Source organism: Varroa destructor, unplaced genomic scaffold (genome assembly GCF_002443255.2).
Source record: "Varroa destructor unplaced genomic scaffold, Vdes_3.0 BEIS01000007.1, whole genome shotgun sequence".
In the NCBI taxonomy this organism is placed as follows: Eukaryota; Metazoa; Arthropoda; class Arachnida; order Mesostigmata; family Varroidae; genus Varroa; species Varroa destructor.
This window is the reverse complement of record NW_019211460.1, coordinates 29,536,501-29,551,939: the sequence shown is the minus strand read 5'-3', so window position 1 is coordinate 29,551,939 and position 15,439 is coordinate 29,536,501. Positions and strand designations below refer to the sequence as shown.

At 38.5% G+C, this 15,439-nt stretch overlaps 1 long non-coding RNA gene across 3 annotated transcripts in view; it reads left to right on the top strand.

Moving 5' to 3' along the window:
* LOC111254878 (uncharacterized) overlaps positions 1-15,439 on the top strand; it is a 66,460-nt gene that overhangs the window by 27,330 nt on the left and 23,691 nt on the right. Inside the window, exon 4 of one of the 3 annotated variants that reach the window (XR_015317934.1) lies at positions 3,048-4,428. The exons of 1 other annotated variant lie outside the window; for it this stretch is intronic. This is a non-coding gene — a long non-coding RNA (uncharacterized LOC111254878). Of the gene's footprint in view, positions 1-227; positions 400-3,047; positions 4,429-15,439 lie in introns of those variants that run through there. One more of the 3 variants, XR_015317933.1, reaches the window with a different exon arrangement.

Sequence of the window (15,439 nt, the reverse complement as noted above, 5' to 3'; positions counted from 1 at the left end):
CTAATGCAAAATGATAATTATAACAATACAAAGAAATACTAGTATTTTAGAAATACATCTTAGCCTAGCGCTACGATGCGGTATAATTGATTCTGCGAATGGCTAAAACTGATAATGGTTATTACTGGTATTATCATAAACCAGCTTGGAGATTAAGACATTTTTCGCATATCAAAGATTGACCATATTTACTTACGTAAAATAAAATCGTATGATTCATTTTGCAGTGGCTTTTGCAAGGCGTTTTTAGGCACAGCGTAGACCTTGAGCCTTAAGTGGCCTGTAATCATCGATTTTAGTCAACGGTCGACCACGGATTACTAACTACCGTAAGCCGTTGAAGCAGTTCGTGGTTACGAATACGAACACCATCATAGTAGGATCTACCTAATAATTTCACTTAGGCAAAATAAATGAATAATACAAAATTATATCGCAAATTAGGCTATTTAGATTTCTTTTATGAGTGAACGCAACGTTTCCCTGTCGGCTACTTCCTCTTTAGTTTTAGCGGAGTATATTTAATACTTTTATTGACGATTTCTCGAAAGATAGTCTGGTCAAGCAAGTGCACTGCCATACCTTAGATCTCTGACGTGCAACCTCCTCAGCCGCGCAGCTTATTTTTAACCTCTCAAGAAATCTGGAGTCCGGCTTCGTAGAGGAAGTCTCGCCTAAAAGCATAGTGATGGGATATACGATATTTTGAAGTTAGGGTCAGTTTCGTAAATGTTGATTGCTTATACCAAATTGTGACGCGTGCTAATCAGTCCCTCCAGATGAAAGTTACAGGGATTTGCCTTAGCTAACAATTTTTAGTCGATCTACGATCTAAAGTGTTTCTTAAATCCAGCAAAACTCCGCGAAGTACGTCAGCTATGTCGAGACAGAAGACTGCTAAGTACTACGCACTATTGTAATTATAGCAGTATTTTCTTTCAAAGTTAACTAGTTCAGCGATGTAAATACATTGGTGTATTCTTTTGCAAGCATAGCGATAAAACCGCCGTTAAAAACAGGGGCTTTATACTTTTCTCAACTGACAAAGATATATAAAATTAAATCGGTGCCGTTTCACGACGTCAAGCTAGTGACCCTAGTCATTAACGAGCTATATGTACCTCTATGCACCGTCTTTATACAACAACAATAGAGGTGTGCAGTACCATATCGTCTCATAGTCCTTGAGATATAGTGTTGATTTGGGTTCATCTACGAACAGTTGCCCTAAATACATCAGACACCTCACTGCTTCCTAAGACTGCTTAGTCGGCCTTAGTTCTAATTCATGTAAAACCAACGTATCTGATTCGTGATTCGGTAGGCAAGCGTCTTGACCAAACACCCAGTTCGTTATTCGAGGTACGTAAAAGTTTCATCTTTCCTTTGTCATTGAACAGCTAGTATCACACTGTTCTAGCAAAATTTATGAAGGAAACTGCCAGTGAGAAGAAGGTGCTCTGTTGGTAACTAGCTTGTTACTATATCTGATCGCCTGCGTCCGAAATCCGTGCATATCAGCTTGAGTGCGAATTTTCAAAACTTCTGACAGTGGTATATATGCGTATTAGGTACGTATCTCGTCCTTCTACCTGTCGCTATCTACGCTACTCTAAAGGGACCCTTACACTTGGGATGTCTTTCATATTATTTGCATTATGTGGCATTAATTCATCGTGGCGTTTTTAAGGCACCAACACTTCGATTCCTTAGAGTTAACGACGATATATGGTTTGTTCAACGGAAATATGGAGAAGTTGACCTCACACTCTAGGTTCAGTCGATCAGAATACCTGCGAGTAAGAGTCTGACGAAGGTCGACATCTAGTAATATAATAGACACTTGCGTTAGACAAGCCAAATCGAGCTAAAGCATCTCGAATAATTGCCGACAGTATAAAGCAGACTAAGTCTACGTAATATATAACTTTCAACATAATTACGCTATTATTATGATAGGATAGATGGCAACGATATAAAGCTATACGTAGTAGAGGATTTCCAGTACTATTATTACTTTCACGTACATAATTATAATATAACAGAATGCTTTTGCTGCAAGATAATAACATATATTTAACTGAATATGCTATGCATTGTTTGTGGAATGAGTTTCTGTTTTAATTTTCAAAAATGAAGCTAAACTAGCCTATAGCAAATTGTAAGGCAACTCGTCTTGCAGGTTACCACTGAAATGTCTTATTCGGTTATGCACAGTATTAGGCTAGTCGTATTACTACATGCAGGAACTCAGCGTAGTGAGAGAACAAAACGCGGCCCGACGACGCTAGATTATTTCGAAACGTTCGACAATATAGGTATAGCGTAGGATCACCACGTTACACACAGTGACGCAACGTAGACCGAGTAGTTATGCTACTAGGGACATATATGAGGCATCACAACAAAATAGATAGTAAATATCAATGTTGAAAGGCAATTACCTACTAGTAGTAGAGTTAAACGGGTACAGTCTCACAGTGGCTGCCGCAAGCTACTTAATGTACATAAATCTGACGGAAACTCTGTGTAATAATCCTGTGTATAATAACGACTGTTGTAATGTTAAATCGACGTCCGTCCAAAAGCTATATTGCGCAGGCTATAATAGGGCAATGAAAGTTCCGCAGATCTGTTTTCAATTTAAGGAAGGGCTGCGAAAAGTTTAAAGAACTAATCGTATAGGCTTTATATCATAAACAGCTGGCGTGGATAAGGCATCGGATATACAATCGGAGTTCGATGTCGGGCTAGAGCTCAGCGCTTTTTCCGATTATTTGGACTTCTGATATGGGCTTCCAGAGCAGTTACGTTCTAAGACAAGGAACACTGATATTATCTTCTCCGCATTATAGCTTATCGTCGCGTTAAAAGTAATAGGTACCAGTGAGGACGTTTCCAGTAGAAGCTCTGACGTGGAAGGGTTACATTACTACGAGACTAAAAGTCCTATGAAGAAAGGCTTTAGTTCGCTGCAAAAAACGTTCCAAACCGTCGACCGCAGACTGCAATTATTATTTTAATCGAATGTTTTTATGATCTTTTAGGGGGTTTCAAGTCTTCATCCTCTCGGATCAGCGTTACATAAAGCCAAGCCTCAGTAGCATCGGCTGTCAGCATCAGAAATATCAGATGTTTTCAACGTTTCTAACGCGAACGCCACATTTTCAACTTGTGGGTTTAAAGTTTACTATGCTTGCCTGATTCGTGTTATGATTTTTACTGGTAGATAGATAAATGGCGTGCTCAAGCTGTGGTAGTGTAACATTCTTGATTCTTAGTTCAGACCAATTTCGTGTTACTCTTGAAGTAAAACAACGCTACCCAACATATATCCTATAGAACATGATGTGTGGACCAAAACTTCAACTGAAGTTTGTGAAAATCAGTAAACTATGTAAGTGTACGGAAACATAAATAGAAGTGAATTTTAGCTAACTAATTTAACCTCAAGCTATTATCTCTATAGAGTGATTATATTATACAAGGTATCGTGGCAAAACTGAACAGTTTGCGAGAAAGAAATGTGCCTTTCTACATAATCTGAACGTAATTGAATTAAGTGAAGTTTCAACATAGTCATTAAACTAAGACATCGACAGTTGTTCTCCTAGTGCCTCGCGCAGCTTCATTGGGCGAGCCATCACGGCGACCTTGTCGACCTCTTTCATAGTTAATTGAAATTCTTTTCTAGACCTAATATATCTGTTCTCGCCTCGTTTTTGTTATCGGACGTCAAAGGTGTCAGCTTCAGACTTTACTGAGACGTTTTAAAACATACCAGCCAAACAGTAACTGTTACTTCTATTCATGTTACTAACCAGTACTGTAAAAACAGTTAAATTCAGGTAGAAGCCAGGGAAAGCAATTCCGATAAAGTCGTTGGAGAACTAAGTAATATTAGGGACACTGCGAGCGAATCAGCTTCTGATATCTCATATAAAAAAAAAAAACGCTCATAGGCACTTAACGTTACACCCAGTTATCTCGTAGTAACAATCTCAGTAGGGTAACAATATAGTTATGTCGTGTAAGTAAAAGATTTATTCTTTGCCGGCTTTGCTTAGCTTATGTTAGCTTAGTTATTCAGCCTTTGTTTTTTTTATAAATCAATCCGGTATTAGGCCATTGTGTGATCATGGTTAGGAATTTTACCGGAGCTTAGAACCGTTTGTTTTCATATACTTGTGAATTAGCTTATCAATACTGGCCGTTGCGTTGTGCTGGTTCGAGAGCACAATTCAACGTTTTTCTCAAAATGGTCAGATAAATGGGTTTTGGTGTATGAACCGTAAAACTTCGTGCGCCATGTAGGGAAGGCTGCACGATTGATCGCACAGAACAGAATATAGCTTTTGGTTGCTATCGATAATCGAAAACAACGGTAACAGTTTCACCGGCAACATTAATACTTTTAATAAAGTTGGTTAGCTGCAAACTAATAAAGTCTGATCTTTGACGCATGCGACGAAGTTTTCAGACGAAATAGTAGAACGTATTATATATAATAAGTACAACGGTATATTTATATATACGCGTAGATCTAAATTATACTAGATCAAGCAGACACCATTAACGACTAGACATTATCAAATAAATACCATTTTATAAAACATATAATCACACAGAAAAAAAGTTGTATTTCATAATAATTTAAGAGAATTTTTTCGGATTTGCGGAAAACGCTGTGACAAGAAGAACACTGAAATAACATTACAGATGGGTAAACATGATTTAAGCTACCGAAGACTTAGATCTGAAGAAGATTTAGATCTCTATAGATGATGAACTGCTTATATACGATACGCCTATTTACAAACCGGCATCATCAATGCCCTTTATGCAGATTCGTTCCGAAAATTCTATCGTATGTAACATAAACGCGGAGCATTACAAATATAAGACACTTAGCGAACTGGCGTTTGCCACTACATCACAAACTCAGTCGCTCAAAATCTCTTTTCTTATATCTGCATAGCAGATGTAAGTAGTAGGTGCGGTACCTATTATATGCGGAAAGGCTAACGGCTACCGCGAGGAAAGGTCTCGTCTACCAAAGAAAATTCTTGACAACGTTCTAGACAACAGTTTAATCTTTTTGCTACTTACCTACACCGATCTTTCTCGATGTATAACATGAATAAGTGCATGGTACGAGCGGTTGAGATGGATTTGCCCCCAGAAATGAAAGAAGAGCACCCAAGACATGTTCCAGAGGCAGAAGTTGAACTGAATTTACAGAAAAAGCAGTAGTTTAATTGCAATAAGAACAAACGTAACTTATATATATGTATATATATAGCTACGTACACTATGCCTAATAGCTAAAATCGTACTGCCTTCTCTTAATACGCGCTTCTTACATGGGCTACTCACTGCACACAATGTCAACGGACTTGCTACGTTGTATAAAAGCATCGAAGTCTAAAAGGGTGCTTCAAACTTACACCATCGCTTCGGGAAGGACTATGTTTTTATGGACGGTCTTATCTTTACTATTTTAACGCGAAATCTGTAAGGTGTCCTTACCTTAGTTCATTTTAACTAAATCACAGAACAATTCTACAAGTTTCTTGTTGGGAACACTTCACATCGAAATATGCTTATTTACCACCACAGCGTCTAAATGTTTACATTAATTATCATATTAACATATTTATCTATTATAACACCCCACAACATGCCCCAGAGGCCATGCAGGCTCAGTATAGTTCCTATTGGATCTAGCGGTAACTGAAGAGCGGCCAACGTAAAGTTTCGCAAATATTCACTTTATGTTCCCTACATTCTGCAACAGCATCTACGATACCCTGTATATTCGCAAACTTCAGACGAAAGATGGTGTTAGAAGCTGCCTGATCTGCGATTGACGAACGAGTCGCGCTCCCATCTATTTGCTCTAGTTCTAATTATACCTTAAAATACAATCTTCACGGCAAACGAACTACATACTAAGGGAACACTAAGTGATCAGTTGATCTGTCAATTGTGCCTGATTTAGTATGACAATGTGCATGTTTTCTGTTCGACATTTTGTCATTTGTTTGTTTAATTTCACTCATGCACACTTAGGAAGCCCGATGCAGCAACTTTTTTCTTACAAAGTTCTGCTTTACAGTGAATTGTCAGCCCGTTACTGCTCAGAAGTTTTCATGGAGCTTTCGGGATTATGCGTCTGACATTGCAGGCTTTCTTTCTGTGCACTTTTGCCCAACTAAATGCTTAATTTCCATTCTCGAGTTTCACATTAGTACAATCAATGTCTTCCCTTTTTCAAGGATATCAGTGCTTGCTTTGTGCAGAACCACGTAGGGCTGAAGAACTGTTGTTAAGGGTGCAGTTCTCTTTCTGAAGCCTTCTCCCTTACTAGACATGCTTTGCAGCGTTACTCGTAGAACTTATGCGCCAGTCTGCGAGCCTACCATGCTATACGATATGCGAAAGCCTACCATGATACTAACAGCCGATATGCTAATTAACCATAAACCACATAAATTGCAAACAAATTGATCTATATAAACAAATAGTCAGGGCGTAAGGGACAATTAGAAAATGCTGAATGAAAAAGATCTCTGTAGTAAAAGGAGCTTTATTTCTCACTACATAATCTATAATATTATGCATCTGTTATGCATCCGCAAACAAGGGCGAATTACACTTTCTAAAGCTGGTACCGTATTGAAATATTTTTCGAAGGAACAATGCGTTGTTTGGTCACCTCGGACTTTTCTGAAATCAAGGGAACTTACTAGCCAGCATTTTCTATACTCTATTGGGCTTAGCGAGTCTGCTCTAAAACTATATCGATAATTCGCTGAAGTTGCAACTTCGCTTCTAATTGATCTATTTTTATTAATGTAAAAATTTATCTACATTTATTTTTTTAGATATTCCATGGATTTATTTGAATTAGGCTACTCCTAATACCAGTTTTCATTGTAAGCCTTTTGCTTGGATCAGTTTGTCTTTGCCGAACGATAGTATGTACAGCAAAGTCATTTTTTATTAATCTTCGGCGTTTACTGGACGCTTTTTTTACACCGCTTATGTCCCATGCTACCCTCCATAGTGTATATACCGGGAAGATCCCTGCTGGCAATCTTTAAGAAAAAAGAGAGAAAAGCAGTTCGTTCCAAAGTAACTAGGTAAAAAGTACAAAGTAAGAAAGTAGGTAAAGGTAGGCTTAAAGTCACGCAATACTGCTGCTAATGACTGCTCGACTATTGGAGACAATCGCTGATTTTTAGCGGTAAAGACGGCTACTAATAGGAGCGAAATCTTTTCGACAATAGACTTGCCCTTAGGGTCAGGGTTTAAATTATTTTTAGAAAGCTTCAGGTAGGTAGCTATGCATTATTTTAGAAGCTTCGTGTTACAAACCCGTAACGCGGCGGGTTGTTAGATAAATCGAACTTGGTACGAAGCTCAAGCGCTCGTCTTAGAGCCAAATAAACAACCTCGTGAAAATGATATATGACGTCTGCTAAATTTCGAAAAAGCTGCGTAGTTAAGTGGGACTATTATGGGCGGCAAATAACAAACCGTTGGCATACATCGAAAAAAAAGGATCCGTGTTCCTCTAACCGCCAAAAATTTGCTATGACAAGTAAAACTAATTTATTCTTGAAGTTGATTTAGTTCGAAACTAGAAGATTGTCAGTGGGTTTCGGCGTTTGCCAAACTAAGTGTTTCTGTTTGACACCGCTGTTAAGCATAGCTTTATTAGCCACAATCTTTGTTTAGCCGGCTTGATAAAGCAACCTTTACATTGACTTCCAGCCATTTTGTTAATCGTCCTTCCATCACAAACATTGTCGTCGATGTACAGGGTTTCCTGAAAAAATTTCTACAAAACCTCACTTTTAATTTACATATAATTCATGTTTAAATTAAAAAAAAGCTGTATAACTTTCCTTTTATGAAAGTTGTTGCCGTTTTTTCAGTTCTCTTTACTTTTTCATTTACAACGTCTGGAAGTGCTAACTTACAGACGCCCAGCTTACGGCTCTACTGTCTCAAAAAACTATGATGATTTTTCACTATAACTATCTAATAATCCCTCTCGACTGGCGAAGCTAATCGATGTCTTTGGCCTTCTAAAATATTTTTTTTGTATGATTAAATGGTTTCATCCGTTTCAAGCTTTGTTTTTTTCGACTCTAACTCAAGTCACGTAGGTGAGGTCCCTGAAATTACTTGTGAAATCATCCTTGTACGTCTTCTACATTTTTAGATTTCCAACAATATCTCAAAATCTATTTTCCTTGTTTATAACTTAATTACAACAGGAAAAAAACAATTAAAAAGTTATCATACGTTTTCTTGGGGCAGTCTGTATATATTATTACCTTGTCCGGAGCTAATTGCCGATAGAAAAATGAATAACTTTTAAAACACATAAGGTAGAATAATTAAATGTACTTCCCTTCATTGTTTCCACATTGAAGTTATCACTCTGAATGATTATCTATTTTGTTATTAACACCTTATTGACAATATTTGTCGTGCTTTCCGAAGCATAGAAGTAGTCAGGATCACGCGGACCTAACCGTGGGGGACATGGAAATAAGGCTCTGACTCAATTTCGTTTTCTCCAATCAAAGACGCGCTTTATGAGGTCGTACGTTACCTTCCGGTAGCCATGCTGTTGATTGCCACCCAACATAAACCACTTCCCTTTCGAGAGATGTCCTTTAGTGACAAGAGCCCTTAATAAATTCAATGTCTAATACTCACATATAATGTATAATATAATGATAGACAATGAGCGAGAAAAGTTTTTGCACGCTTTAAATTAAACGGGACGTGATTATACAAGCCTTGACCGTAACACATGGCGAAGCCGTAGTGGATTTTTATGCCAAATAGTATTTGTATATTTAGACAATATGGAGTTTTTGGTTAGAACAAATGCAAGCATGTGAATTAGCTTAATTTCGAATCTACTGGGCACTGCTACTGAAGTGGCCGCGTCTTTCATTTGACGTCATTCTTCTGCCTAACCCATCTCTGGTGGGCGGCACTGATTGACCCACTTCTCGGTCATGCAAACGCCGTGGCCCAGGCGAGTTTTTTGCTGCTAACAATTTACCAAATTATCTGTGGGGGTGCGCAATGTGTATTGCCTCTGTCCTGGATAAGTTAAGGACCCGTTTTTTTTTGCTTTTCCTTTTCCTTTTAATGTTTAGTGTTTTCGCCACAATTTTATAAGACGAGCTTTAATTAATTTCATATTAAGCCGACGAAGAATGCATTGCCCATGCTCTGTTACGCTCAGAAAGTTTTAAAATTATAATATAACCATTCTTTCATATGGGGTCATACTTGTAGTCCCCACTTTTCTAATTTTTGTTTTAAAAATGATTCCCATTAGCAAAAAAAAAACTGTTGTCTCTCTAAGGGCCTTTCTGCCCAATGTTTTCATCAATCTTCGAAAGACTCTACCAGCACTCTAACCTCAGAAAGACAGGAACTTAATTACTGACAGTTTTACCTTTAAATTATACCTTTGTTTCCTAGACTCATTATTTTTTAATAACACTCGACCACTTTATAATCGTCGATAGCGGAAGACATCTAGCCTATTTAAATTTTTCAAGCTAAATAGCCTCGGTCAAGCTGATATAAATGTGCGTGTATGTATTTTTAAATCGACTAAGATGTTAACTTGCAGTAACTAAATCCCCCACATATCACACGTGCTCTCCGGCGTCCTACCTCGGCCTCAACCTTGACAATATACTATTTGCGTTCCCATGCTCTCCAAATCCGTAATAAATAGCCTACTCGATTAATAACTATAATGTTCAATTAATATTATTTAGTTATGCATAAAATTCGAAGAACTTGAAGCTCGACGTGGGCCTGTGTTTCAATACAGCACTATCTATTTCCATGCGTTACTAATAACTGTTTTTTGCATCTCGTAAGTTGTAAGCATAAATTACCAAAAAGACAAGTAGCCTGCTTGGACAGGTAAGCATCTATGGGCGCCGTACTTGTGCAGAGCCGCCGCTAGTGCCTAGATGTGATTCAGGGGCTTTGTACGCCCCACCCAGTATAAGAAACACCAGATTATCCGGCACTTCACTGTTCATGACATAACCTCATATTATTTGACAGGTAAGTTCTTTCGTATTATAGCTGATGAATGTTGACGTAGCGTCGGAAACCTCCTCTCATTAGGCTTTCTTGTCCAGCTCCGACCAAAAGCTGAAAAATGGTCTTTCGGAACTGAAAAAGACGCACACGGTACATGATTTTCTCTCTCTTTGCGTGGCGCTACCGACTCTTCGTTTTTTTTTTCAAGACACGCTCCTGTTTGTGTTCATTTCCCGATCTAAAAAAGGAAACCCTGTTTCGACTTTTTTCGAAATTGGTCGTTTGTCTAAAACGATGTTCGCGACTTTTAATACTGCCCAAGGACCTGATCGATGCATTGCTTCGGTGGGCCAATCGAATCGCGTATGGCATTCTTCCTTTGATACAGTCGTATCTGCAATCTATCAATTACAAGACTTTATACGAATCAGGCTGATGCGCTTTTTCAATGTTAGATTTCGTTGCATTCCCGGAAGCCTATGAACAAGCGTCCACAATAAACATCGGATGCTAACCATTTCGGAAACCCGGAAAATATCACGGAATAATGGTTGGGGCATAGTCAAATAGCATCTACATCGTAAACTAAGCCAACTAGATCGCTACTAGCTATCGACAAGGAATGGCAACACAATCTGACTGTATTGAAAACTCATACCGCGTTTAGGTAAAGGACGGACACGTTTCAGGAATACCGTCTGAATCGTTTTACCCAGAGAGAGGTAACTGCTTCATTGTCGTCTCCTGCCTTGCTTATTTCTTTAAGTTCCGAGACCTCTAAGAAGAAAGATAAATCCAACTTCAGACTTGGTGCTGGGTTAGCGAGGCAGTTTACAGGCAGTCTACACGCATTGAATGTATTATACTCTGATAAAGAGGAAACAAATGTGTGTAGATATGAAAATAAAGCCTATAGGTATGTGCTTTATTTTCAGATATACGCGTATCTGTTACCTCTTTTTTTATTAAACACCAAACAAGAGTCATGAAATTTTTCAAAGGTACGCGTGCTTGAAACAAATTGAGGGTTATGATTTTATGTACATAATATGCGCATTAGCCTTGCAGGTTTCGTCTCCTGCGGCTAATGGTAGGCTTGCCTGATTTTCTTCCGGTGTGTACAAAATTCAAGCGAAGCGGTATTAAAACGGTAAATAAATATTAGATTCTTCCCTTCATATCAAAATGTCAGCTAAAAAGCACATCGGCCTGATGACAGAGTGCAAACATGAATTTGCGCGTTATGACCTCGAAAATAGAAGCTTTGAAAGCTTTAGAAACGGGCGTGATAGAGTACGACGTTTGTTTCCAGGCAGTCGTGTTTCCACTTCCAGGATAACCGTCTAGGAACTGCTTTTCTGGCTAGGAAGTTCGTACGGACGCCAACAAGATATTCGCTATTTCCGGATGCTGCCAGCTTTCGTTCGTGTGGCCTGGACATTTACCTGTCAGTCACATCGCTCTCCCCATTGAAATGCCGGTAATACAAAAATGCTTCTGAGAGAGCGTCCGCCAGCAGCGGCACGACCCCAATGCGGGCGAGAGAACACAGATGTATAAAATGCCGTTATTAAAACAGTGTATCAGAATCTAGTGATATTGAATGAAGACTATGGATGAAATGTTAATTTTTTGGGTATACATGTCAGCTAGATATAGCATGACTTTTCTGATTTTAACCTGTTGAGGCGGCTTAAACTGTCCGACGGGTTTCAATTATAAAGCGAACACAAGATTGGCTTGAATGGAAAATCGTCAGAAATGATCCCGTCTTGGTATTACGCTTACGATTTTTTTGACGAATAAGGTTGCTTGAGAGGAATCGGGATATGATCTTTACGATGGATAAAAATGTCTTTAATATTATTCTTTCTTCTTACTATACGCTAAGGGATAACTTGAACGGCTTGCATCACTTCTGCATAGATAGACATGCATTGAGTGGTCTAGCTTTGCTACACGAAGAAATAAACTTACTGACTTAAAAGCGCTATTCATGCCGTTGTTCTCCATTTACAAACTTGTTTGCGACAGTATCATACGCAAGTACAAACCAAAGTTGAATATTTGAACGTTAGCCCATAGGCGTAACCGGTTCAGTCGGTATAGCCTTTCGAAGATGCCTGACGGTACTATTTCTAATCTAGGAGCTTTTGACACAAACGGTAGGTAATACTTTTCTCGTGTTGGCGTTTAGCGGCATACTGGATAAATATATATATACACTTTCATGACTACAACAAATGGCAACACTTCCTTTATGTGAGGAGCACAGGCAAACGTTTCAGAGATGGTCAATTCGAATCCAGCAGCCACTATCGTTGTGTCAGGCTTTTCCGCTTTGGCTGCTTGTTTGGCCAGCTTGCTGCCTGCAATGAATACTTTATTCCCGTGTTTAACATATTGAAAATTCTAAACTCAAGTTACGAACATGACTCGACGTTTTCAATTGCCAAGTGTTCTTGACCCTTTCAGATAAACTATTTTCTACTTTCTAATTCAGCGCCATTTAACGACGCATAGACTATGTCGTATCGTACGTCTTACTCCTAATGTATTAGAACTCCTACCCTTCAGTGCAAAGGACAAGAAGCCTAGGAAAGCACATAGTAAATGTTATGCTAATTAATGTTCATCCAGGAGAGTTATCTATTAAGGTGACGATGATAAGAGCATGGGGTGGCTACTGGCGGCTACCCTTCTATGATACAATATTAGACAGCCCCCGTCTGTAGACCTCCCTTTCCTCACCGATTCTCGGTTGGCCATTTGAATAGTAACAGCGTCTTCTAAGAGTTAACCTGTGATGTTTAAGACGTCTATAGAGGCCGCCATGATTTAAAACCAAATCGAATATTAATCTCTTTCTCATCAAGACGTGCTGCCATACAGACAGGACCGTGTAAGACAACCCCAAAAAATTGGATGATCCGTATATCCGACCAAAAAAAGTTTCTGGGTATCTTAAGCTCACCATCAGCCTAGACTGATGGGCAACAAAATAAAATGTCTAAAGATAGAAATTTAGTTTCCATTTTAAAAACAACGGTATATTAGCCGCGATGATTAGAGGAGCCGTAAATAAGGACACTTTGAATCGCAAATAACAAAATAGCGTGCTTTGTTCTCTAGAACTAAATAAGTAGTATGTAAGAAATAAATACGGAAGTGTTGTCAAAAGCAATTGAAGAAAGGCAGCTTATGTATTGGAAATCAGTTAGAGAACTTACGGATAACTTATCCAAAGGAGTACTTGCTTAGGGTACTATCACATTAAGCAATAACTGTAATCCAGATCTGCCCGTTTAGACGCTCCGAAGACACGAGGCATCGCACTATATGTATTATTTGGTACGATATTTAATTCTCCCCGAAGTTTGGAGCTTTTATTTACATTCCTATCATTGGTAGAAGAGTCATACGCAGCCCTGTAACCAGGTTCTAAAAAAATCCTGCTGGGTCGTATTAAGTTAGGTCATAAGCATACTTTAAAGAAACTTTTGCCTGTTAACATTTGTTTTCGGCGTCGAACTGATCAAACTATATTTCATATGAGATGCGTATGAACTTACTTTTTTCTGTACTTGGCCGCCTTGTATCATAGAAGTAAATTTAAGTGTATAGCTTTTTAAGAATTCGATATATTTGATTAGGCCTGAATATAGCTATGATTGATTAACCTAGCATATTATAAGAACCCCACAATCGTCCGTTTATAATGAAAGCATTATGTTATTTAGAAAGGCAGTATAGCGACCACATTTAAAACAACACGACACCTTCAAAACGACGATTAGTTAGCTCTACCTATGGTCCTAATGATTAAAGAATTGACTTTTTGTCTTAACCAAACAACTTATTAAGACCGTAATGACAGTTTGTGCTAATCCTAGGAACATCATATTGAAAATAATTAGGGATGTAAGTTTAAAGGAAATTCGAAATATGGAATGTCCAGTTTTTGTGTCGAGGCCATTGTTTACATAGGGTTAGAAACTTACCAAATTTAAGTTACAGCTATATCTGGCAGGCTGTAGCGTGAATTTCATTACGATTTTAGGACTGCCCAACAGCTCGGTGTTATATTAGCTTAATTTTTACTATCTTATTATTAGGGGTACGCACACAGTGAAGTAAGTTGTAGTATAACTAAATATGCAAGATGAGATAAGAATTTTACACGTTTTGAAAAGGATTTTTTTCTATTTCTACTTTTTCTAAACTGCCAAAAGACTTGGCGCATCTTGTATGATTTCTCAATTTGCCTTGCTTCTGGAACACACCAAACTCAGTCGAATAACAGCTGTTGTTTGATTCTTTGTTTTACTTGAAGCCAGTATTTCGTCTTTTCCCAGTTTAGTCAAGTCAAGCACATTTGTTTACCTATGATATTTAACTTGTCCGTCGACCTACAAATTTAAGTTCGTGCACATATGGTAAACTTATAAACCGCTCAACCTACTGAACGTAATTTAAGTAACGGCCTTATATTGTATAGAATAAAATTTTGGCTAAAACGGTCTGCTATTACTAAATGAGATAAGCAGAAATACAGTTATTGAACGTTTAGAGGGCGCCCCTTTATCTAGCGAAGTTTTATATAACTGAAATTTCGCACGTGAATTCAGATGCCTATCAGTAAAATGTCCTCAATTTATTGAGATTTGCATTATGTAGAATGCTGAAAAAGCTGCGACATTTTGGTCAGCTTTTCTACCCGCTTTATGCTCCGTCCAAAGGTTCAAAGGCCCACTAGACATCAATAAATCTTATTGAAATTTCCGTTAGTCGGGTTTTCTGAACACTACGCAGTATAATATAGATCCATTATCCTCGTAAGTTCTCACTGCTTGCGTGAAGAATCCTTACAATCGTTGAGTTCAATCATCGCCTTACGTGTTTTACAAATAATCAGTGTGTTCGTTAAGTGAACGCCGTATATGACGGATACTACTAGATGGTTTCGAGCTGTTCAATGCTATGACGGAAGGGACTAGTAGACAACCTTGTTGAGCTCTTTACCTATTGACAGAAGCAACCCTTCTCGCGAAATTCGACCGCGTTAAAGGTTTCTCGTAGTAGTGTCCTTGAGTCATGTCCACCGCGAAGAGTTTGTCGATACAGGTTGACTACATAAATTGTTTGGGTGGAGCGTGGCATCATGATCTAGTCCTCGTCACCTTTGCATTTATTCGATAGGATACTCAATCAAATGAGATCCACATTACTGCACGGTAGCCGAGAGTACTACAATTATGTGTATCGTCCGGATAATGGTAATGTTTTGGTTTTTACGAACGTTACTCAGGCCGTCAGGCGTGGCAGGAGGCTTCCTACA